This window comes from Pteropus medius, unplaced genomic scaffold, assembly GCF_902729225.1.
Source record: "Pteropus medius unplaced genomic scaffold, Ma_sr-lr_union100, whole genome shotgun sequence".
NCBI lineage: Eukaryota > Metazoa > Chordata > Mammalia > Chiroptera > Pteropodidae > Pteropus > Pteropus medius.
This window is the reverse complement of record NW_024352784.1, coordinates 19479152-19503850: the sequence shown is the minus strand read 5'-3', so window position 1 is coordinate 19503850 and position 24699 is coordinate 19479152. Positions and strand designations below refer to the sequence as shown.

Below are 24699 nucleotides of genomic sequence, written 5' to 3'. Positions count from 1 at the left end.
TAACCCATCATTACTGTTTATTAGTCATATGATTTCCATGCACCAAAGGCTTTGAGGAGAAGCATGGTGTGCAGGGGACACTGAATAGATTGGGGACCTGTTATTTCATCCCCCAACACCCCTGACCAGTGTGGGAGCATTGCCATTGTTTACAGAAGAACTGGAGGCACAGAGAGGTTGAAGAATATGCTCAAGGTCACACAGCTAGTGGCTGTCTGAGCCAAGGTTTGAGCTCAAGGCTGGGGATCCACAGAGCAGTCATGGGGAAGCACTGGCTCACTGCTCCCTTCTCACCGGTTTCAGTTTCCCTAGATGTGACATAAGAGGGTCTGATGATGTCTGATCTCTGGAGGCCATGAGGGAGAGTGGGTGCCTTATTCAGAATCATCCTGTTCCTGTATCTTTTCTGGGCTGCCTGCAGACCATCTGGGCATCCCAAGGAACTTCTGGGGTTTCGGCTGTAGTTGCGGACACATGGATTCCTCCTAACGTGAGCAACGTGGCTGTGGAAAGACAAACAGCCCATCTCTGCTTGCAGACACATTGTCACTCAGCTGACAGCTACACATTTCCCCAGATGCAGTGGCCCCCCCTGGCTCTGAGGGAGGCACGTCAAGAATCCCAATTTGATGTCTTGGCACTCAGAGCTAATGGCTTGCTAACTGTTGGGAACAGTTGTTGTCCTATTAAAACTTGGCCTGCGGCCCCTGCCTGTTTGGCTCTTCCAGCTGTGATGCAGAGCAGCTGGGCCCAAGTGGGGCAGTCAGTGACTGGGGTGGGCTTCAGGGTGAGCTGAGTGCATCATTGGGGAACCAGAGGCACTGGCTCAAGGGAGTTCTGGGCTGCGAAGCTCAGGCTATCTCAGTGGTGATGAGACTCCAGCATGGCAGGGCCAGTTTGAATGGAGGTGGCCCTGGCCAGGTGAAGTCTGGGCCCTGGGAAGAACTCACATACTGATAGATGGCCTCCTTTACAAGCAGTCAGTCACCTGCTTCCCCAGGTCCTGTCTTGCTCTAGGCCAGTACTTGCTTCAATTGCCTACTCTTTCTGCCCCTCCAGTTCTGGAGTCCCAAGCTGAATGATCAAGGACAGGGGACAAGGTATGGACGAAGACGATGGGACCACCCAGATGCCAGCACTGAGGCTCAGTCACAGACTGGCATGAAGTCCAGACAATTCTATGTGCCCTACCCTTAGATCTATCTCCTTCCTTTTGACCCCATCACCATCCCAGACTGCCTAGCCTCCTGTCCCCAGAACTGTGAACAAGTCCCCTGACTGCTAGAGTCACCCTCCCCATACTATGCATGCCACCAGGCCGGTCTTCATAAAAACGATCTTGCAGCATGTCACTTCCCTGTCCCAAAGCTGTGGCGACTGGCTCCCGGCCACATTATAAAATTCAGTTCCAAGGCCTGGTGAGGACACTCTCTTTGCTCTGTCCTCACCCACCTCCATGTGCACAGCCATGCTCCCTGTCAAACATCAAGATATCTGACTTCTATCCTCCACAATTGTGAGACAATACATTTCTCTTGTTTTAAGCCACCAGAGTTGTGGTGATTTGTTACAGCAAATTAGTCCCCTAGGAAATGAATACGACTCCATTTATGTAAAGTTCAAATCAGCCCGTATTAATCCTGAGTTAGACATCAGAATGGTGGTTACCGTTGAGGAGAATGTTTTGTTGGTGGCGGGCGTTAATGGGGAAACTGATGAAATTCTTTTTCTTGACCTTCACTTTTATATTTCATTGAGTTGTACGTTAACTGTGTGCTCCTTAATATAAAAAAAAGTATCTTTTAATAGTGTGTGTGTGGCTTGTTGGTACCAATGAGGTGACGGCAAGTGCCTGGGACCAGACTGCTCTGTTTCTGCCACTTGTCACCTGGATGGCCTTGGACAAGTGAAATAACCTTTTCGAGCCTCAGATTTATCCTCCATACAGTTCTTACAGCGTTAGTGTGAGGATCTGAGTGACATTGAGTCCTTTTGGACTATAAATGCCTAGATGTTTTATGCCCCTCACATTTACCAGGCATTTTTGCTGGGTGTTAGACATCATGCTACGCCCTCTTCATGCATGATCCCACCTAATCCCCATAAAAACCAATAACAGCACTCATTTTGGGGATGAAAAAACTGAAACATAATAAAGACAGACAGCTAGTAGGTTGAGGAAGCCATGATTCAAACCCAGGCAGCCTGATTAGGAGGATCATGACCTTAGTTCTACACTAGGGTTGAATGATAATCTTTAGAGTATTAAAACATCATGGCTATTCTGGTTTTAAAAAGAAAGGCATGGTTCACAAATATAACAGACTGCTATTTGTGTAAAAAAAAGGAGCAGAACATATTTGTTTATATTGGATATTTGTTTATATTTATAAAGAATCTAGAAGAATGTGAAGAAATTGAATAGTTAGTTGCTTCTGGGAAGAGTAACTACAGAAATGGATGCTTTCTGAATTTTAAAATATGCAATTGTGTTAGAAATGTATTCAGAAAGAAATAAAAAATGAATAAACAACACAAAACCATAAGGGAATTACATTAAAAACTTTATGCCAACGATTTTCAAAATGTCAACAAAACACTTTCCTGCAAAAATGTAACAGTAAAAATGGCAGGAAAAAACAGAAATTCTGTTTACATCTAGAACCATTAAAGAAATGTAATGCTTATTTTAAAATCTGCATCCCATCCCCTCAAACATCTCACAACAAACAAAACCAATAAAAAGCACCAGTCCTGGATAATTTTATAGGCAAATTCCGCAAACATTAAAAAGAATAGAAAATTCTGGTTTTATAATCTTCCAGAAAAAGAAAACTTAGTTCTCTTAACTCATTGTGAATTTGTTAATAAGCTTAACCTCAAAGCAGACATGGACGGTACAAGAAAACAAAAGTATAAGACAATATCATTTATGGACATAAATCCAAAAGTTCCAAATAAAGTATTAGCAAATGGTCCAGCAATGTATTAAAAATATATCAAGGCAAAGTTGTTTTTCCTAGGAAACTAAGGTGATGTGATAAAAATCTACTAATGTTATTTCAAACCGGCATGATAATTGCAACCTAAAAGAACTTCCTAAACTTGATCAAGGATATTTAGCCTCATTTTTTTTTGGTTGCTCACTTGGTTTTTGTGATCCCTATTGCATGTGGGGCGCCAAGAAAGCATGGCTTGTTTTTTCACCACTGTCCAGCTCATGGTTAGCACAGTCCTTGGCACAATGTAACTAAGTGATGCGTGAATAGTGGACTTCTGAGCTGACGTAAGCCTTTGGGACCAGGTCGCTCTATACTCATCACCGGTCCGTGCGCGGAGAAGCCTCCAGGAGCAACCACAAGGGAGCTCCACAGCACAACCTGATGCGTGCCAATTAGCTGCGGGAACGCTCTATTGTGGCCGGTCGGGTGGTAGTGAGCCTGCGCTACTTAGAGCTGGGCGGGACGCCAGTGGGCCGTGCAGGGCTTCAAGCGCCTGCGCGGTAGAGAGGTGTAGGCGGTGCCTATGTGGCGCCTGCGCAATCGGCGGCAGCCGTGTGGGGCGGGCAAGAGGCGGTCTGAGGGCGGGCCGGGCGAACGGCGCCGCGGGGTTGGCTGCTACCCTGAGGCCGGACTCAACGGATTCGGGCCGCGCCACCGGGCGAGCTCGCCGCCCGGCCCAAGCCCGGAGCCAGCGAGCGAGCGAGGCGGCGCCGCGCGGTAAGAGCCAGGGCGGGGGCCCCTCTGTGTGCGCCAGAGGGTCAGTCCATCTCCTCTGTGCCGCCCGCGCGGCGAGGCCCCGGCGACCCCGCAGACCCCAGCGGGCCCGCGCCTGCGCCGTCCCCTCCCGGGGCCCCTGGCCCATCCTGCGCCTGCGCTTGCGCCGTCCCTCTCTGGGCTCCCGGTGCGACCCGCAGCCAGTGTCGCGGGGCTTGCGGTCCGCCCCAGGCTGGCGTTGGGGCCTGGTCCTAGGCACTCAGCCCACCGGTTTCCGAGCTGAGGGGCCGGGCGCAGCCCTCGCAATTTGCTTTCCCCGAGTCCCAGGAGAGGCAGAGGTCGCCTCACCGTCCTGGTTTTCTGTTCTCATGTCCCCGGAGGGGACAGCTCTGCTTGGAGGCCCCGAGGACACCGCGCGACGAGCAGAGCTGCGGGCGGCGGACCCCGGGCCTCCTGCGGACTCAGCTTCCGCCAGGGCTCTCGCCCCCACCCTCGCTCTGCTTTTCTGGGAGGTCAGCCCGAAGCAGGCGGAATGTCCTTTTTTTTCCTTGAGACCTGGTTAATTGCTTCACGTTGGATATAAATAATTCGGTGTTTTGCTGAGGAATATTTTGCATTTCCCGCAATCTGGTAATTGTATGGCTTATGTGGTTACGCTTATGTGGTTAAGACAAGATAGGTCATTCTTGGGCAGTTCCCCTGGAGATGTCTGGAAAAGAAATCAGTTTCCACGTAGTTCCAGCCTGTTTACCAAGTAAGAATTCGTATGATTATTCAGATACAGAGAACCTTGGTTTGTTGATATTTTTGATAATTTGTCGGCAAGTATGGGAATGCCCAGGAAATATTCCCATATATTCGCTGCCCTGTTTCGATTACAGGGAAAATGTGTTGTAAGAAGAGCATCTAAACCATTGATAATGTTTTCCTCAGTTTACAACAGATTCAAGAAACTAAAAATGTTTCAGAGCCCAACAGCGTTTGCTGTCACCCAGGAGGATGCATCTTGAGATGAAATTAGGCTGCGCTCTTAGACTTTGGCAGACATCAACATTATATGTATACATGTACATCTGTATGTATGTATGTTATGAAGTAACCAACCCGATACAGAAGGGTATATGATATAAGAGGTAGAGTATTGGTCTGGATAAAATTGTTTCTATAAAGAAATGGCTGATCCAGTAACTTTTTTCTTTTTAAAATGTCTCTTTCTTTCAGATTTAGTGTGCACCAAGCAGCCTTTAAGACTCATCAACTTTTGGTAGCTGGAGAAAGCTTCCTAATTGTCTATGTATAGTCAAAGTACGTAGGGATTTTTTTGGCATTTTCAGTAAGAAAGTGAATATTGTGCCAGTAAGGAAAGTTATCATTGTGTGCCTTAGTAGTCCAAATATCTGAGTGTCAGTCAAGTATAGTATTATAGTGAGTGGAAAGTAATTATAGCTGTATTTAAGGCGACATTTGTATCAAAATTTCTGTTTTAAACTTGAACTTTTAGGGTGTGTATCTGCAGTGCAGTATGTCACTTTGAGATGGGATTTCTCTGAAGCAGAGATTCTCCTTATAACTGACTTGACACAGTAAATCTTATATTTTAGATGACTCAGATAATAGTATTGCTTTGGTTCAAAATTATCAGGGTTTAGTTTTCATAATACATGACTTGCCTTATAACCATATCCATACTTAGATCACATGGTTAACTTGTACATGGTGTTATGCAAACTGTCCAGCTCAGTAGGGGAATGGTGACAGGGTGTCAGTAGGCTAGAGAAATTCTCTTAGCTTTACGGCTTTGGGCGAGCCTGTTTTCTTTTCTGGACCTTCATTTCCCCCTCTGTAAAGTGCGTGGAGTGGGGGAAGAGATGGAAAGGAGCTTGAGATGCTAACTTAACATTTGACGGATCCTTGATTATAGGGTCCTCTTCAGCTAGGGGGAGAACTGAGTCTTCTCATCAGTTCCATGACATTGTTTGTGGTCTCTCCTCAAAGACGCGGAGTGGGGACATCATAAGTTGGTGAGCACAAATTTTGGAGACTCTTAGTCAGGCCCTTGAAATGAAATGTTGAGTAGGCTTTATCATATTGAGAACAAAAGTTATTTTCTGGTGTTAAAATTAAGCATCTTTTATGAAATGATGGTAAATGGTGATAGTAATTGGTGGTATATGGTGATTATACATGGCAAGTACAAAGTTAGTTATCAGAATAAGATATTTTTAGAAATAAAGAGCCTAGAACCTGTTGTTTTGCTGTTATTAGGGAGTTTAGGAAAAAGTTCCTGAGGTTTTTGCTGTTAAGATTAACATGTAGATTATTTTTAAAGAGTAAATATGAATTTACTTTGTGGTTGTTAGTCACAATCTACAGGCAACCAAGAAACCCCTGTTAAATTTGCTTGGTATTAAAGATATTCCTATTCTCATCATCCTTTCCTACTGGATATAAAACGTCAGGATATTTTATGTGTTTGTGTTTGTGCCAACAAAATGAGCCTAGCCAGGGAAATTCCTCTGGAATTGTTAGTGCTGAATAGACTAACTGTGGAGGTAAAGAACCCCCATGGGGCTTCTCTGTCAGCTCAGAAATCTCTTAGTATTGTGGCCTCAGTCTTTTGCTATGAAACAACAGGACCATCGAGAAATTAGGTTTACAGATTGTATTTCAGATATGAAGTGGCTATGGTCTGTTACAAAGTGAATGTAACAGATGATCTTTGTGTCTGTAAAGTCTTTAAAATTTATTGTGGTCTGCTGTTAACAGATAAGATTTCGAGTTATAAATCTTTTATTTGTGTACTCACAAAACTACAATATCTCAAATATACATTATCAAATATACATTTTATAAGTGTCTTGAATTAAAATTAATAATGCACTCTAATTCTTCATAATACTTATTTCTACGTTCAGAGGACTGACTGCTTTCAGCCACCTCTGAAGCTCTCCATATTCAAAAGATAATTTGGTAACTCCATAAAGGAAATTTGTCTGTGAGCGAAGAGAGTGCAGATCTGTTAACAGTGTTTTTCCTGACTTTTTTCCCACGTTTTTATTATAGCTCTTTTCTTTATTTTTTGGTCCTTCCTGTGTCTTTCCAAAATAGTAATCTGTTCATAGTCACCACCTAACCCCCACCCCCGCAATTTAAAATCCTTCAGTGTCTCCTTGACTTTATCTTCATAATCACATCTACCATTCTTTAGCTTGGTATCCAGGATGTTTCATCACTGGGCTCTGGCCTCCACTTTCATCTTTCCTCCACCTTTTTTTGGGCGCTTCATTGAACTTTGCCGAACAGCTCTTGGTCCCTTGAACTCTCTCCAGTTTCCTTGTCTACCTCTGCTAGAATGTTCTTCTCTCACTTCATCTAATTATCACTTTCAAAACTCTGCTCAGATATTACCTTGCCTGGAAGATATTCCTTATCCTGTCTCATTCAGACTTGTCTAGCAGCCTGTCCGGTTAGGATTTGGCACCCCGCGTTTTATCTGCTTCCCGCCACTAGCCTGTGACACCACAGTGCATCACAAAGTGTATGGCTTGACACAAAGTTGTCGCATCTGCTGGGTGCAGTATGTGCTGGGCTTGTCAATGCTACAGAGGAAGTGAACCACTTAGTCCCTGTCCTTAAGGAGCTTTTCACTCCAGGTGCACTTGACCTCACCAGTCTTGCGACACCTTCCAGTCATGCACACCAACTTGCAAAGTCCATTTCATTGTATCTTAGTGTCTAACAAATCCTACTTCTTGAAGGATACTCTCTCTAGTGTCTATTTTGTCATCCAGAAACCAGGTAGGCATCATCCTTGTTCTCAGCTCTGGAAGCATTATGCATCTCGCTTTTTTATGTTGTATACCTTCCACATTGAGGTTTTTTTTTTTTTTTTTTTTTTAATTTGATGTGTTTGAATAGTAAATGTTTAAGAGAATAAGATAATAGAGTTTGTTTGTCTGTTGTGCATATAACTTAGGGAAAATAGAAGAGTTAAAGAGAAAAAATATCTTTTGTCTTTTTTAAAAAGCCCCATATCACACTTTTCAAAAGAACTGAGCTTCTGCAAAAGAAAAAAAAGACTCTGGTTATTAAGCTTAGGAAAGAGGCATGCAAAGAACTGGCAGCAGTGTTAAGATTGTCAAGAAATATTTGTTAAAAATTAAAGTTGTCCCTTTTTTCTTTTCTCCCTTCTCATGTTCTTGGGAAAAATTCCAACTCATTTTCCAGTGGCACCTGTTCCATTGGGAATTCCCAAGACAGGCTTGTCTGTTGGGGCTCCTTTTTTTTCAGAACGGCGACAGTTGGACTCTTTCTCCCAGCAGATGCCCATTTTCTCCCACCTAGGAGACAGTATCCCGAGTCCCGCTTCTTTCTTTCCCCAGAAGCTGCTGCTTGTAATGTTTTGGTTCTACCCCACTAGGCCCATGAAGTCTTGAGCAGGAGTTATTGGAATTTCTTCCTGAAGACCTTTTTTTTTTTTAAACCTTTGGTGGGTTTGGGCCTGTCTTAAATCTTTTGTCCCATGTTTTCATTCTTTTTTCCCTTTCTGGCAGCCTGCATTTTCTTGCAAGCTCAATTACTACAGTTGCTCAGGTTTGCTTTCTCTCCCCTGTTGCAAATTATCTGCTGCATTTTTCAACTCTAGTTCCCTCATTTTTATTCTTTACGTTCATTTCAATTCACACTTATTCAGCGTTGCCCAGTACCCTCACTCAAGGCTTTAGCCTTGGGTTTTTTTTTAGTCTCTTAGATTTTTATCTCCTTGCCTCAACACTTGTCTCCTTCTCCACTCCAGACTCCATCATCAAGCTCACCAGCCTTTCACAGCATTTCTGCATCATTTTTGTATTCATTCGAACACATGAATACATGAGTATGGTTATTCACTTGAATACATGAAAGCCTTATATATTCATGTATTCATTCATGTATGCGTTTGCAAACATGGATGTTTTAAAATAACAGCTTTATTGAGATATAATTCATATACCATAAAGTTCATCTTTTTTGAAATGTACATTTCAGTGGTTTTTGGTATATTCACAAAGTTGTGCATTGATCACCACTCTCTAATTCCAGAACATTTTTATCACCTCAGAAAGAAACCTCACACCTATTAATAGTCGCTTCCCATTCTCCACTCCCCCCAGCTTCTGGTGATCACTCATCTACTTTCTATCTGTATGGATTTGCCTATTTTGGATAGTTCATACAAGTGGAATCGTATAGTTTATGGCTTTTTGTCTGGCTTCTTTCATTTAGCATAATGTTTTCAAGGTTTATCTATGTCGTAGCATGTAATAGTACTCATTCCTTTTATGTCCAAATAATGGTCCATGGTTTATCTGTTTATCAGTTGATGGACATTTGGGCTTTTTCCACTTTTTGGCTATTATGAATAATGCTGCTATGAACATTTTTGTATAAATTTTTGTTAGGACATATGTTTTCATTTCTATTAGGTATATACTTAGGAGTGGAATCATTGGGTCATATGGTAGCAGTGTTAAACCTTTGAGGAACCACACTGTTTCTCAAAAGCTGCACCATTTTACATTCCTACCAGCAGTGTATGACAGTTCCAAGTTCTCCACTTCCTCTTTAGTGTATGGGCTTTTGGGGTATACTTTTAAAATAATAGAATCATATTTTTGACACTTCCACTTCTGTTTTTTTTAATACTTCTGGAAATTTCATTCACACAGTTGTTAGTACTCTTAATTCATTGTGATTAATAGCTTTGTAGAACTATTCCATAGTATAAGTATACCATTCATTCATTCACTCATTCAATTTAGGAGACTTTTATTAAGTGGCTGTTATGTGTCAGGGATTGTTTTAGGCTCTAGGGCAACAGCATCGAACAAAACAAAACCTTCTGCCATCCTTAGAGTTTACTTTCTAGTGCGAGAGGGAGTGGGAAGTCAGGAAAAAGTAATATAGCATAGGGTTTTACCTGTGTATTTTTGAGTCTGTGGCAGCTTGCTGAGTAGTGTATGTGAAGTATCGAAGGACGTTGCTGTAGCAATGTTAGTATTAATCACCTTGCAGGCAAATGTGGAAACATCTTTATAAAATAAAAATTCGAAAAAACTGTTTAATGTGGATATGGAGTTTTTCTGGTAAATCAGCTGATGAGCCTGAAAGATAAGTGTGTATGTCCTTGGTAGCAGAGTTTGCACATTTATAAATTGTATCCACATCCTCTTACTTTGATAAGTAATGTACGCCTTTCACCAAAAGCTGGGTGAGGTATATGTGCTGGAAATTTCTGATGGATGCAGCTGAGAGTACTTTTGGGGGACATGGCAAAACTGCCAGGCCCTTTCAAGAGTCTTGTTTTCTTCCTGAACTTTTATGTATTTATTATATTGCCTTATGAATTATTAAGATGGTACCCTGCAGTAAAGCCTACTTTAAGTTATTTATGTTGCTGTCTAGGGAAAATGATCTGGGTCACTTAGAGTGGTGAGGCCTGGAGATAAAAACCATGTCCTCTTGAAGGGCAGATTATATCGATAGGCAGCCTAGCTGGGCCTGTGCTAACCTACCTCTCTATTGGTCCTAGAAGTAAAATAAGCAGTTAAAATAAATGTTTCTGTTCTGATTTTTTTTTAAAATTTGACTTTGAAATGAAGTTAGAAATGCACACTGTAGACACCAATTTATTCATCTTCCTGTTACTCACCCAGGTCAGTGGCTTGCTCAGCCAGACCCTCCAGTCTGGCTGAGGAGGTTGATCATGATGGAATACAGATCATTTATTAATTAGAATTTCACTGTGGTTAATAGAATGACATTTTGTAAAAATTTTTTTTTGACATTTTAGTTATTAACGGTCTTTGTTTTTAAATTGAAAAAAAAAATTCAACCTGCAAGTTTATGTTAAAGTATTTCTGAAGGGCTAGTGTAGACTATAAATGCCAACCAGGATACCATCTAGCTGCAGTGTGATTCTTTGTTACCTCCTCCTGCCTTCGCTTCTGACTCTCCCTCCCCTACCACATGTGCTTAGGTGGGTTGGATTCTAAAACTTTATTTGTAAAATTCATAAAGTTTATGAAGTTTATATTAATAGTACCACGGAATTTAATGAGCACCTATAGCAGCATAGTTGAAAAAACTTACATTTCATGTTTGCATTTCATTAAATGTGGTCCTCAGGCAACATTTCTTGAGATAGTTAGCATAACTATTATTTTCCTTAATTTTGTAAATGAGGAAATGAGTTAAGAATACAGAGCTAATCAACCTTAAGAATACAGAACTAACCAAAGGCCAAGCTTGCATCTGACTCCGGGTTTCTGACTAAAAAGACCTATATTTTTTTCACTATAACATGCTGCTGCCTTTCAGCTAGAAAGCGTTTGTCCTGTGATTGAAGGAACTACAGTACTGGTTAGCCTGAAGAATAGAAAACCTAGGTAGGACATTGTTTCTTTTGCAATATGTGAAGAGCTTTCACAAGGGAAGAGGGATGGATCTATTTTGTGTTGCTTTGGCAGATGCCCTGGTAAATGGTAGTTAAAGTTGCAATGATATTTGGTTTCATACATGAAAAACTGCCCAAGAATTGAAGGGGCTGACCTTTCAAGTTACCACCTAGTAAAAAAAGCTGTGGGAGTGTGGTAGGATGATGGATGAGGGATTAAACTTGATGCCTGCTGTTTTATGAAAGTCCACTTTCCTCTTTTACTCTCTTCTTTGCTTCCTCCCTTTATACCCTTTCTTGACTAAGCACTTGGCTGAGTCGTCTCTCTTTTCTTTCCTAATATCATGCCTCTTCTCCCTTAAGCCACTCAGAAACAAGTTTTTAATATGGAATGGTCTTGGTAATATATAATGATAATTTTGTTTGGTTCATTTTTCTCACATTTGGAATGTTATTTTTTTCATATTTTAAATATAATGACAACTATGAATTTGGAATTTATATTTTTTTCTAATATATTCTTATGGGAATTTTAAAAATTGGAAATAAAAATTGAGTGTATACTGTGATAGTAGGCTAAGGAAAGGATTTACTAAAGAAGTATGAGATTTTCTCCTGGAAGATTAACACAGTATTCGCTTTCTCACCCAAGGCTCATTGTCCTCAGAGACAACCACCCAAGGTTATTATCCTATTTTGTTCCTATTTTCATGTGATAGCGTAAAATATAAAAGTCTACAAGGGTTTTGCATTTACCTGGCCAGAAGAACTATATACTGCAAATGGGGAGAGAGGGTGGTCAGCAGTGGCAAGTTTTGCATTGATGTCAGAGAGTGACTTCTGAGGAAGAATATTTTTTACAAAAGTTGTCATAGCCCAGAGTTTAGATATTTTTTCAGTGATCAAGTCTCTTTGCTATGCTGTGTCAGAAGTAAGGCTGGGAGATTTGAGTTGAGAGGGTAGCTGTATTGAAAAAGAGGTTAGTAAGAGAAACAGGCAAGTCAAAAAGTGAGCTAGGAGAATTCTCCCCGCTAAGTACAATATGAAGCTTTTTGAAATAATTGAAGTTATACCACTGTTGTTTGGAGCCATTAAAGGTGAACCATTGTGAATATCTGAGTATCTAGCTAAGGTCAGTGCAAGAACTTCACATTTCAGCTTATGTCTGTTTATGCAGCAGTTCTCCCAGCCCCACTAGAATGCTTTGGTGAGTGGGGAGGAGAAAAAAAAAATACTCTTAAAGGCAGTTCATTTGTTGTTGGGGCATCTCTGATTATTAGCTGCCCTGGAATCTGTCTCGGTAACTTTGACTCACTAGTCCTATTCCTGTGTCTGGATCTTCTTAAATTTGAAAACAGTTATCCTTACTTGCTGAGTGTGAAAAGTCTCTTTTTTTTTTAAGTTGTTTCTATAGCCGTCTGGATTGGAGACAGGCTGGTTATTAGATTCTCTCCTTCTGGTGTTGTTCTAGAACTGCACAGAGTACCCATGGGCCCTCTCAGAAGCACGAGAATCTAACTTGGATTCCTGTCTTCCTGGATCCAGGTAGTATAAAGCAAATGATTTATTTCTGCTCAGAATTGTATTAATACCCTTGGAATAGCCCTACTGTGTTGTGTGGATAGCCAAGGTTATGGTCAGCCAAAATACCCACATTGCTTCACAGAAGCAAGTCTTCTAGAGGCTTTCTTTATAGTTTTCCTCTTACCAGTAATTCGTGGACGATAAGATCAAATCCTAACCTTTGACAGCACCTGTACCCTTCCCAAATCTGGTTCCTCTAGATTGCCACTTTGGAGATAATTTTCACCAATAAATAAATAAACAAATAAATAAGGTGATGGATGTGTAAATTAACTAGATGGTGGGAATTTTTTCACAATGTATGTCAGTCACCATGATGTACACTTTAAATATCTTATAATTATGTCAGTTATACCTCAGTAACAGTGAAAAAACATTGGAGATGAAAACATTCTGTTTACAGAAGGTCAGGGTTGCCTGTCTAGGACTTAAGTCACAGAAATACAGTTCAGATTTCTTATTTCTTATGTTTCAAATGGCATGCAAAGATGATAGTGATCCCTGGGTTTTAGGCCCAGCAGGTTTGCCACCTTATGTATTGTACCAACTCAGAGAAGTCAGTACACCTGATGCGCTGCAGTGTTCCAGCTGAAGTTCTGCTGTGCCTCTCCTTTGAAGGCTTCCCTCCCTGTGAAGGGCTGACTGCCTCTTGATTGTGTCTTCATTAACAACAGTTTGTGAGAGTCTCTAAATTGTTGGAGTGACAGGTTTTCTTTTTTTTCTTTTTCCCCTCATAAGCTTTTTCTTCCTAATTCCTGTTTGGAATTATGCTGTCTTGAGTTGCTATCTGTGGAGACGTTCTTCTTTTAGCTTTACTGTTAAGTGATACATGTTGAGTGATGACATTGCAGCAGGAGGACTGACACACATCACAGTGCTTACTCGAGCAATTTTATCAGTGCCCTGCATCGTGTGCTTTCTCCATCGTAGCTGCAGTCTGCCAATCTGCTTTGAAAGATTGGAAATGAGTAGGGGGTCATCAGCCACCCTTGTCTACACAGGGACAGCAACTTTGAGGCCTCAGTCACTATAGTAACAAATGTTTTGCTTACCTGTTTCCACATAAGTTGCTGAGAATGTCTAAGATTTGGAAAAGAGGAAAAGGGAATTTGGGTTTTCAGGAGTAGCTGGGGCTTGAACAAAGGAGAGGCTGTAATGAGCATTCCTGAGGTGAAGGATTTAGTCAGCTAAGGGAGGAGAAGACATATTGAGTAGAGGTTGACAAAGTTTTTCTTTGTCACTATCTAAAAGCCAGATAGTAAATATTTTAGACTTTGCAAGTCCTATGATTTGTGTTGTAGCTAATCAGCTCTGTCATTGTAGCACAAATGTAGCCACAGAAATAAGTAAATTAATGAGCATAACTGTTTAAATAAAAGTTTCTTTGTGGAATTTAAATGTAAGTTTTTGATGTTATGATACATACTTTTGATTTTTTCCTTAACCATTTAAAAATGCAAAAAAATATTTTTAGTGTGTGGACTGTACAGAAACAAGTGATGGGCTGCATTTGGCCTTTGGAGTGTAGTTTGCTGACTCCTATCTTAGGAAACAGGAAGTAGAGAGGACTAGTTAGAAGACCTGGGAAACCAGGCCCCGGGGTTAGACTTTTGGTGATAGGAAGAAGGAAACCATTTTTGTGATATGATGAAAAATTTAAAGGAAGAATATTTTGTGTTTATTTGTGCCTGATAAGCATCTCAGTCTCTATTAAAATAAAATATTTCTTCACTATGGAAAATTTAAAGCGTGTACAAAGTAGAGAAAATAATATAATGAAACACGTGTGATATAATCACCCAGCTTCAACAATGGTCAATTCTAGGCCCTTTGCATTTCTATATGAATTTTAGAGTCAGCTTGTCACTTTTGACTGGAAAGCCTGCTGGAATTTTGATTTGAATTGTGTTGAATCTATAGATAAATTTTGAGGGAATTGACTAAACAATAGTGAGGCTTCTGACTCATAAACATGGTATATCTCTCAGTTTATTTAGATCTTTATCTTAGCAATATTTTGTAGTTTTCAGTGTACAGATCTTTCATCTTTTGGTCAGATTTATCCCTGAATATTTCATCTATTTTGATATTATTATAAATATTTTTAAAAGTTTCAATTTCTAGTTCATTGCTAATATATAGAAATATAATTGATTTTTATATGCTGATTTTATATTCTGAGGTCTTGCTATACTCACTTATTAGTTCTAGTAGCTTTTTTTGTACATAACATTTGACATTCCTCAGTGATGTCTGCAAATAAAAGAGTTTTACTTCTTCCTTTCCAGTCTGAATGCCTGTTTCTTTTTCTCACCTTATTGCACTAAGAACTTCTAGTACAATAATGAATAGAAGTGGTGAGAGCGAATTTCCTTATTCCTGATCTTAAGGGGAAAGCATTCATTCTTATGCCAGTAAGTATATTAAATGTAGATGTTTCATAGGTACTTTTTATCACACAAGGAGGTTCCCTTTCACTGTTTTAATTAAAGGTTGGTTTTTTTGGTTTTTTTTTTTAAATCAGGAATGAATGTTGGCTTTTGCCTAGCGCTTTTTCTGTGTCTATTGAGATGATCATGTTTTTTCTTTTTTAGTTTGTTCATATGAGTTACATTGATTTTTTGAATTTAAACCAACCTTACATTTGTGGGATAAACCCTACTTGGTCATGTTGTGTTATCCTTTTTCTAGATTGTTGGATTCAGTTGGCTAAAAGTTTGCTTAGAATTTTATTATTTTCATGAGACGTATTATTTGTAGTTTTCTTTTTTTTGGTAATGTCTTTGTCAGATTTTGGTATCTGTAATGCTGGCTTTATAGAATGAGTTGGGAAGTATTCTGTTATCAATTTTCTGGAAGCATTTGTGTAGAATTTGTTTTATTTCCTCTTTAAATGTTTGGTAGAATTTCCTAGGGAATATATCCTAGGGCTGGAGTTTTCTTTATGAGAATATTTTTAACTATAAATTCAATTTCTTTAATAAATATAGGGCCCTTCTGGTTTTCTATTATTTCTTGAGTTGAGTTAGATAGTTTCAAGAATTTTATTTCATCTAAGTTGTTGATTTTATTGGCATAACATTCATAATCTTTATTGTCTTTATAGCTGTAAAATCTGTAGTGTTGTCACCCCTCTCATTCCTGATATTGGTGATTTGTGTCTTTTTCTCCTGATGTGTGGCTAGAGTTTTATCAGTATTATTGATGTTCTAAAAGACCCCATTTTAGATTTCATTAATCTCTTTTCCCCTCTTTTTTGTTTCACTGAGTTTTGCTCAGAGCTTTATTTCCTTCTGCTCGAGTTTCATTTGCTCTTCTTTTTCTTGTGTCTTAAGGTTGAAGCTGGGGTTTTGGTTTGAGACTTGTCTTTTCTAATATAGGTGTTTGGTGTTTAGTGTTATCAGTTTACTCTTAAAGTACTGCTTTAGGGGAATTCTACAAATTTTGTTATATCGTGTTCATTTTCATTTTCATTCTTTTCAAAATACATTCTAATTTCCCTTTTGATTTCTTTGACTCATATACAAAATATTCACAAGTGTGTTAGCTTCCAAGTATTTGAGAATTTCCCAGAGAGCTATTATTTTCTAATTTAACTAATGAAAAATCTTTAAAAAACATAACCACAATACCATTATCTCATCTTAAAAAGCAACAATTGAAAAAGAAGAATGCTAATTTGAAAGACCGCAGAAAGGATCAGGGAGAGATCTATGTCAGTCAAGGAAGCATGATGAAAGGTCAGTGGAGTGACTGAAGCAGGGTGGAAGCAATGAGTGGGACAAGAAGGGGTTGGACACTAGAGACAAAGGGAAGGTAAGTGTAAGTTTGTAGCTGACTGACGAAGGTAAAGGAAGGCCATATTGAATTAGGTGTCAGCAGTGATCGAAAGCGTGGAGGTTAGGTTTGGGAGAAGATGGCACACACTTAGACTGGAACTATGAGGTTTCTAGTTGCCTGGAAGAATACCCGAAGCTTCTCTGCTTAAGCCAGGGAGTAAGAAAAACCATGGGGATTGTAATGGAAAGAGAGAGTGTTATAGTTTTGCTAGTACTGTGAAGAGATAAGAAAAAATAAGTTTAGGATAAAGGGAACTCTGCCTTTCTGACTGTAGTGAAGAGGAAACGACATTAATACTTACTGTACTTCTTTCTGTATGCCGAGTGCTGTCCTCGTTAGTTTACACATTTGATACGGTTCTCGTAACAGTGTTCTGTGGTAGTTCTTCATCTCCACCAACTAATGAGAAAACTGACGTTTGGAGATGAGTACTATGCCCAGAGCCACATAACCAGTGGTGGAGCTAGCATTTGAACCCAGATTCTACCCAAATAATCAGCTCTTTCCACTAGGTACATAAATTCACAAGTATACGCCAGCATGTGTACCAAGCTGCTATTTAGAGATCTGCCTCCTGTATCATATGCTGTGTGTTTAGTGTTAAGGCCCAGAACAATGCTACTCTTTGCTCTTTTTTTTTTTTTAAATCTATTGATTTTGTGTTTTGAAGTCCTTATAAGGGATGGCTGTTTTTTAAGCTAGAATGGTCAAGTTACAGGCTTACCACATTTTATTGCGCTTTGCAGATACTGCGTTTTTTACACATTGAAGGTTTGTGGTAACCTGGGTCAAGCAAGTCTCTCAGTGCCATTTTTCCAACAGTATTTGTTCACTTTATGTCTCTGTCACATTTTAATTCTAGTATTTTATCTCAGACTTTATTATTGTTATTATACTTGTTATGGTGATCTGTGATCAGTGATCTTGATGTTACTATTGTAATTGTTTTGGGGCGCCACACAAACATGCCCATATAAGACAGCAAATTCTATCAATAAATGTGTGCTCTGACTGCTCTACCAACTAGCTGTTCCCCCATCTCTCTACCTCTCCTCAGGCCTCCCTATTCCTTCAGACATATCGATATTGAAATTAGGCCAATTAATAACCCTACAGTGGCCTCTGAATGTTAAAATGAAAGAATCATACATCTGGCTTTACATAAAGCTAGAAATGATTAAACTTAGTGAGGAAGGCATATGAAAACTGAGATAGGCTGAAAGCTAGGCCTCTTGTGCCAAATAGCCAAATGGTGAATGCGGAAGAAAAGTTCTTGAAGGAAATTAAAAGTGCTACTCCAGTGAACACTTGAATGATAATAACAGAACAATAACAGAACAGCCTTATTGCTGATAGGGAGAAAGTTTTAGTGGTCCGGATAGAAGATCAAACCAGCCACAACATTTTCTTAGGCCAAAGCCTAATCCAGAGCAGGCCTTAACTCTCTTCAATTCTGTGAGGGCTGAGTGAAGTGAGGAAGCTGCAGACCAAAAGTCTGAAGTTAGCAGATGTTGGTTCAGAAGGTTAAGGAAAGAAACTGTCTCAAAAGTGCAGGGTGAAATAGGAAATGCTGATGTAAAAGTTGCAGTAAGTTATCCAGAAGATCTAGCTAAGATAATGAAGGTGGCTACACTAAAGAGATTTTCACTGTAGATGAAACAGCTTTAAATTGGAAGAAGATGGCCATCTGGGACTTTCATAGCCAGAGAGAAGTCAGTGCCTGGCTTCAGCGCTTCAAAGGACAGGCTTTCTTGTTAGGGGCTAATGCGGCTGGTGACTTGACGTTGATGTCAATGCTCATTTACCATTCCAAAATTCCTATGGTCCTTAAGAATTATACTAAATCTGCTCTGCCTGTGTCGTGTAAGTGGAATAACAAAGCTTGGATAAAGCACATCTGTTTACAGCATGGTTTACTGAGTATTTTAAGGCCACTGTTGAGGCCTACTGCTCAGAAAAAAAAAAGATTTCCTTTCACAATATTACTGCTCATTAACAGTGTATCTGGTCACCCAAGAGAATGAGATTAATGTTTTCATGCCTGCTAACACTACATCTCTTTGCAGTCCATTGATCAAGGAGTCATTTCAACTCTCAAGTCTTACTATTTAAGAAATACATTTCATAAAGCTGTAGCTGCCATAAGTAGTGATGGATCTGGGCAGAGTAAATGAAAAATCTTCTGGAAAGGATTCAGCATTTTAGATGCTATTAAAAACATTCATGATTCATGGAAGAGGTCAAAATATCAACATTAACAGGAGTTTGGAAGAAGTTGATTCTGACCCTCGTGGATTACTTTGAGGGGTTCAAGACTTCAGTGGAGGGAAGTAACTTAAGTGGTAGAGAGAGCAAGAGAACTAGAATTAGAAGTGGAGCCTGAAGATGTGGCTGAATTGCTGCAACCTCATGATAGAACTTTAATGAATGAGAAGTTGCTTCTTAGGGATGAGCAGAGAAAGTGGTTTCTTGAGATGGAATCTACTCCTGGTGAAGTTGTGTGAAGATTATTGAAATGACAATAAAGGAGTTAGAATATTACATAAACTTAATTGATAAAGCAGAGTTTGAGAGGATTGAAAGAAGTTCTCTAAGTAAATGTTATGAGACAGCATTGCATGCTACAGAGAAATCATTGTGAAATGAAGAGTCAGTTGATACAGCAAACTTCATTGTTTTCTTATTGTACGAAATTGCCATAGCTACCCTAGCTGTCAGCAGCTGTCACCCTGATCAGTCAGTGCCATCAAACATCAAGGCAAGACCCTCCACGAGTAAAAAGAGTATGACTCGCTGAAGGCTCAGATGATGGTTAGTAATTTTAGCAATAAGATATTTCTTAAGGTATGTGTATATTTTTTTAGACATAATGTGCACACTTAATAGACTACAGCATAGTGTAAACATAACTTTTCTTTGCACTGGGAAACCAGCAAATTCATGTAACTTGCTATATTGCGATATTTGCTTTATCGTGGTCTGGAGGAGAACCTACAATATCTTGCCGAGGTATGCCTATACTCATTTATTTAGTAAATCGGATTAGATAGGCAGCATTCTCAGAGACATGTATATGTGTATAGGGTTTTGGTAATGTTTTGAACACAGAAAATAGGGTCGAAGGCTTAGTATTTGAAGAGTCCCACCTGCTAAATTGTGGGTAGTCTATTATTCTTAACATCTACTACTAGTAACTTTACTGAAATTCAGAGTTTGTTAACATCATGTAATATTCTGTAATTTTACTTTTTTTCTTGAAATTTTGCTTCTTAAAAATTAGAATGAAGGATTGAAAAGAAACATTTATTTTACAAGTTCTGTTTTCTTAATACCTGATTATGTTATATTGAAATTCTGACATTGAGCTTTAGTGCTTGATTACATTACTCATACAGTAGAGACAAGCAGTCTGATCCTAAATTGATAATAGCAGAATCATTGTAATTGAGTTATATGGTGTGTCTCAGCATTTTAACAAGGAAGTGTGGACCATGACATTTTGAACTCAGAAGGAATTGCTTTCCACTGTTTTCCTCTTTTTTTCCCTTGTACATCCTCATTCTACCACTAATAAGTGAACAGAAGTTCTCCACTCAGTTATAGGATGTTTTATAACGGGCTGTGAATTGTTTAACAGGTGATTAACTCACCTGTCTGGAAAGAGTTGCTAGGATTTACTTCTGACACTCATGTACTTTTCAGCAGTGATTTGGGCTATTCACATTATAGCTTTGATTTTGTCTGTTTTTCTGGTGTCTGGTTTCATTCTCTATGTAATTATTGAATGATGTCGTTAAGGCGCTGGCCCTGTCTTGCATCATATATATGACATTTGCATTCTAAGTGAAGCCAGTGGGAGAAGTCTATACATACTGCCCTTTGAAGGTGTGTTGATAAGTACTAGAAGAAGTACAGTCTAAGTGTTGGGGGCTTCACGGTGGGAGAGACAAGGTGTGAATGTGGATATTGGATGATGTAGCTCCTCTAAGCTAGGCTTTAAGGGAACTTGAACTATATTTGTCCTTTGAGATTGGCTTTGAAGGAGGACGGAGTTTTCAATTAATAGATGTTTTATTTGGTGTAATAATACACCAATTGGAAGAAGCTGCATGACATAGAAAGTGGCCAGGCGGGGCTGGCAGGGGTGATAGGGACAGAGAGGAGAGAAGGCTGTAAGCCGAAGCCCTTTCTTCAGTTGTCAAGATACATCTCTATCGTTTTTAAATGTCTCTGAAGACAGAGCATCCCAAAAGCCCTCTGTAGTCTCACCGTACAGGCCACCCCTTGAGATAAAGACAACCCTGGGAGTTACCAAGCTATGGTGGAATGGCGTGAGATTTGGAGTTAGGCCTCTTCAGACCCCTCCTTTAGCATTTGCCAGCTGTGGAAGGTTTTGGTTATCTTCTTTACAGTGGACCTGATGATCACACCCACCTCCTCAGATGGAGGATGGAATGAAATGATGTGCGTGAAACCCCAGCATGGCACTTGGCGTGTATCAGGCCCTCAAGTTTTAGTTCCCTTCTTTTCCTATTGTGAGGTTTCAGAGGGACTGGAGAACAGTGAATTTTGACCATCCGTTTGGGTTTGTCAATCTGTGCCAAGCATTCTGGAAGATCAGAGAGAGCCCTTCTTTGAGCTGTCTTACCCAGGAAATGTGGATGGAAATTTAAGGGAGTAACAGACCCTGTGGTATAGACTCACCCTTCTCTTTTAGCCAATTCTGTTGAGTTGGCTTACTGAACTCAACAGGATGTCTGCGCAGTTAAGAGTTAAGGCCTACTTTATGATATGGTCAGAAAGATGAACAGCTCCCCTTCCCCCAGGTTTAAATCAACCCCTTTATACCAAGGTTTTTCAGTCTTGGTACTCTTGATGTTTTGGGTTGTATAGTTCTTTGTTGTGGGGTCTGTCTTGTGCTTTGTAGGATGTTTAGCCCCAACTAACCTGTACCCACTTGGTGCCAATAGCACCTCCCCCCCAGTTGTGACAACCAAAAATATCTACAGACAGTGCCAAATGTTCCCTCAGGGGCAAAATTGCCCACTGTTGAGACCGCTGTCTTATATTCAGTAGACACAAGGAAAAAGTACTCCTTAGTATTTTTTATTAATTTTCTTTTTACAGAACCAGTGAAATGCTTATGGAAAAAGATTTCACTTTTATTAAACTGAATTCAAATTCTTATCTATTTTAACTTGTTTGGTTTAGAAAGACTTCATTTGTGCCATTGGCAAAACAATTCTCAAATCTAAAATTTTAAGCTTATTTTTATAGGATTTTAATGTTCTTACACTTCAGTGATTAGTGAAATACAAAAGAAAATATTTCATTTTGTGTTTCGGATCAGAGTTTGTCATACATGTACAAAAAAAAAAAAGATGATGTTTTAAATTAAAAATAGGGCCGACAGTTAATTTTATGAATGTAGTATTGTGGAATTTTATAACTTACTGCCTGCCAAAAATTTGAGCATAAAGCCAGGGTTTGAAAGGCTCCTGAATAAACGTTTCCTTTTTATAAATATTCAGAAACGTTGACTGAGGAGGGAGTGGCTAGAAGAGGAGACTCAAAATTTCTTGCATTCTGGGATTTTGAACTTTGAGAACCAATTTATTTTGGACTAAATCTGGAAAAATTATTTGTGTACTGTAGCCAGAAATTCTTTTAGGCTATCCTTTTCCAGCCTTGTCACTTGTCTGGAATGTTAAGTATTATCAGTAGTTTAACCAGCCTTTCACCAGCTTCAATTACAAAGAGAGAATATCTCCAGAAATGGATCTGAAGAGACCATGGTATGAGATTAGGATTTTTGTTTTATTCTTTAGAAAGCAGTAAGAAGAAGAGGACTTAAGGTTCTAAGTTTGAAAAATCCAGAGAGCTTCTAGTTGTTTCTAAATATTTCCCTGTATTAAATTTTGTCGAGTAATAGATAAGAATTATAAATTAGTATGAGTGGGCTTGGCTGTGGACAAAACAAGAGGAAATGGAGTTGTGCTTTTGAATTTTTGTTGCTGATAATTAACTCCTTTTTTCTAGCATGCTGTCATTAGTTGTGGTTTAGTGGAAAGAGCTCAGACTTTGAGCAAGCTGCTAATCTCTCTAACTTCAGTTTCTTCCTCCTTTCCAGCCACATAGGGCAGTTATGAAAATCAAATGTGGTTGTGCTGGTGGCTTCCACCACCTGCTAGCTGGCAGTCTCCAGGCATCTTTGGTATTTAAACAATAGCAACATCAGCAGAGTGTCTCAGCCTCCTCATTACTCTCTGACTTTATCCTTCACAAAGCCAAATTTTTCAAAAGTTCTTTTTCCTTCATCTCCTACTCAACTTTTCATCCCATTCAGTCTGACTTTACCTCTGTGCTTCTACTTGGAACTATTTTGGCCTGGCTCTTCATTGCCGCCTTATCACTAAGTTCGGTGTCCACTTGGGCATAGTTGAGCAGCATGGCCTTTCTCCTGTTGTTTAACCTCCAGGCCCCCTTCACAGAGTGTGGCCAACCAGAAAGAAGGTAGCTTTGAGGGGTAGGAGATAGAAATCATAGAGGGGCTATGTTTTCTTCCTTCTGTGATCATGCAGGCTTTTAAGGGGAGTACACACCTGGGATAAAGAGATGACACTGGGATGAAGTTCCTTTCTCCGAGGGGTGGAGGTAGAAGTGGAGGAGAGGTAGATCTAAATGCCATCTTTCCTCAATAAGTCATAATTTGCATTACTGATTTCCAGAAATAGGTAGAACTACCATATTAAATGTACATATTAGTTGATAATCACACCCTAACTTTTCATGCCTAATTTTAGGCATAAAATAAATTCTGTCTTAAAAATGACAAAATATTGTGTTATAATAAAAATAAGCATTTAAACTTGTCAGTAAGCACCTTAGTAAGAATTGAAATATTTTGCGCAGTAATGGACTTTTGTATGTGGATTCAGACTTAGCAGAGAATCACACATGTGAAGGCGTCTCACCTGGGCTTCTCCCTCCTTCCTGTCTGTTTCGTACACCTTGAATACATGTCCACTTGCATGTATGCAGTTTGTTTTTTTTGATATGACAAGGCTTTACTTATGAGTAAGCCTTGACTTTTTCATTTGAATTTCACACTGAGTCTGTCATTAGAATGTATACATTTAAATGCATTTTTCTAATTGTGTGTTATAATTTACAATAAGGTTAAAAACATGTATATGTTGAGGAATTCACTATAAGATCAGTCTAGTACCTTATGATTTATTAAAACATTTCTTATTGTTCATTTTGTTTTTGTAGTACATATACTTTTATCAGATTGGTTCTTGGTTTTGATTCATTTAGCAACATTTACTTACTGACCCCAATGTAGCTAATTTGGTAAATTTCAATTTTTCTCTTGACTGTGTGATTCTTTCTCCTTAGTATTTTAAATCTGTTCTTAGCTTACAATTTTAACATCATGGTCCCTACATTTTAAATATGAAGTTTGTGAAATTGGAGAGATAAATGTATTTAGATTGCTTGGGTCAAAACCCTTATTGGATTTTTTAGTGAGATATTGATAGGCATAAAAAAATCATTACTAATAAGCAATTTCCTTTTCAAAAATGATTCCTTGTTCTGAGGGTACAAATTATAAAACAGAATTTTTGAATTTCTGAAAGATCTTAATCCATTCTCTTCACCTTATAAACAAAGCTCAGAGTTAGCATGACTTGCTCAAGGTCATGCATATGTGTCAGGCCCGCGCCCACAACTCAGGTCTCTTGATTATTGTTCTACTGAACTCCCTACCATATATTTTTGGTTATTTCTTGATATATAATTTTCAGTGGGAAAGAACCAGAAGTAAGGGTTTTGTTGACATCTGTGCACCATAGTATATAATTTAAGTAGTAAGTAAAAACAATCTTTAGTCATTCCTTATAAAGGGTTTCTCTTACAAAGTGTCTTTTGAGTTGCTGCTTTTATTTTAATGAGGCATTAGTCATACTTTGGGCATGTAGTGTGTTCTATAAATTATGATAGTTTACATTTATCCCGTCTTTACTGTGGGCTACCACCCTTTTAAGGGCTTTAGTTTCATTATTTCATTTAATCCTCTCTACAGTCTCCTAAGGTAGGTCGTGTTATCAGCCCATTTTACGT

At 39.2% G+C, this 24699-nt stretch overlaps 1 protein-coding gene across 5 annotated transcripts in view; it reads left to right on the top strand.

Annotated features, from left to right (window-relative positions):
- Positions 1 to 3567: 3567 nt before the first annotated feature.
- SPECC1L (sperm antigen with calponin homology and coiled-coil domains 1 like) overlaps positions 3568 to 24699 on the top strand; it is a 121771-nt gene continuing 100639 nt past the window's right edge. For 2 of the 5 annotated variants that reach the window (XM_039847722.1, XM_039847723.1), the window contains exon 1: positions 3568 to 3719. The gene's annotated coding sequence lies outside the window, so the exon portion shown is untranslated. Of the gene's footprint in view, positions 3720 to 4213; positions 4347 to 12619; positions 12694 to 24699 lie in introns of those variants that run through there. The other 3 variants (XM_039847725.1, XM_039847721.1, XM_039847724.1) reach the window with 3 other exon arrangements.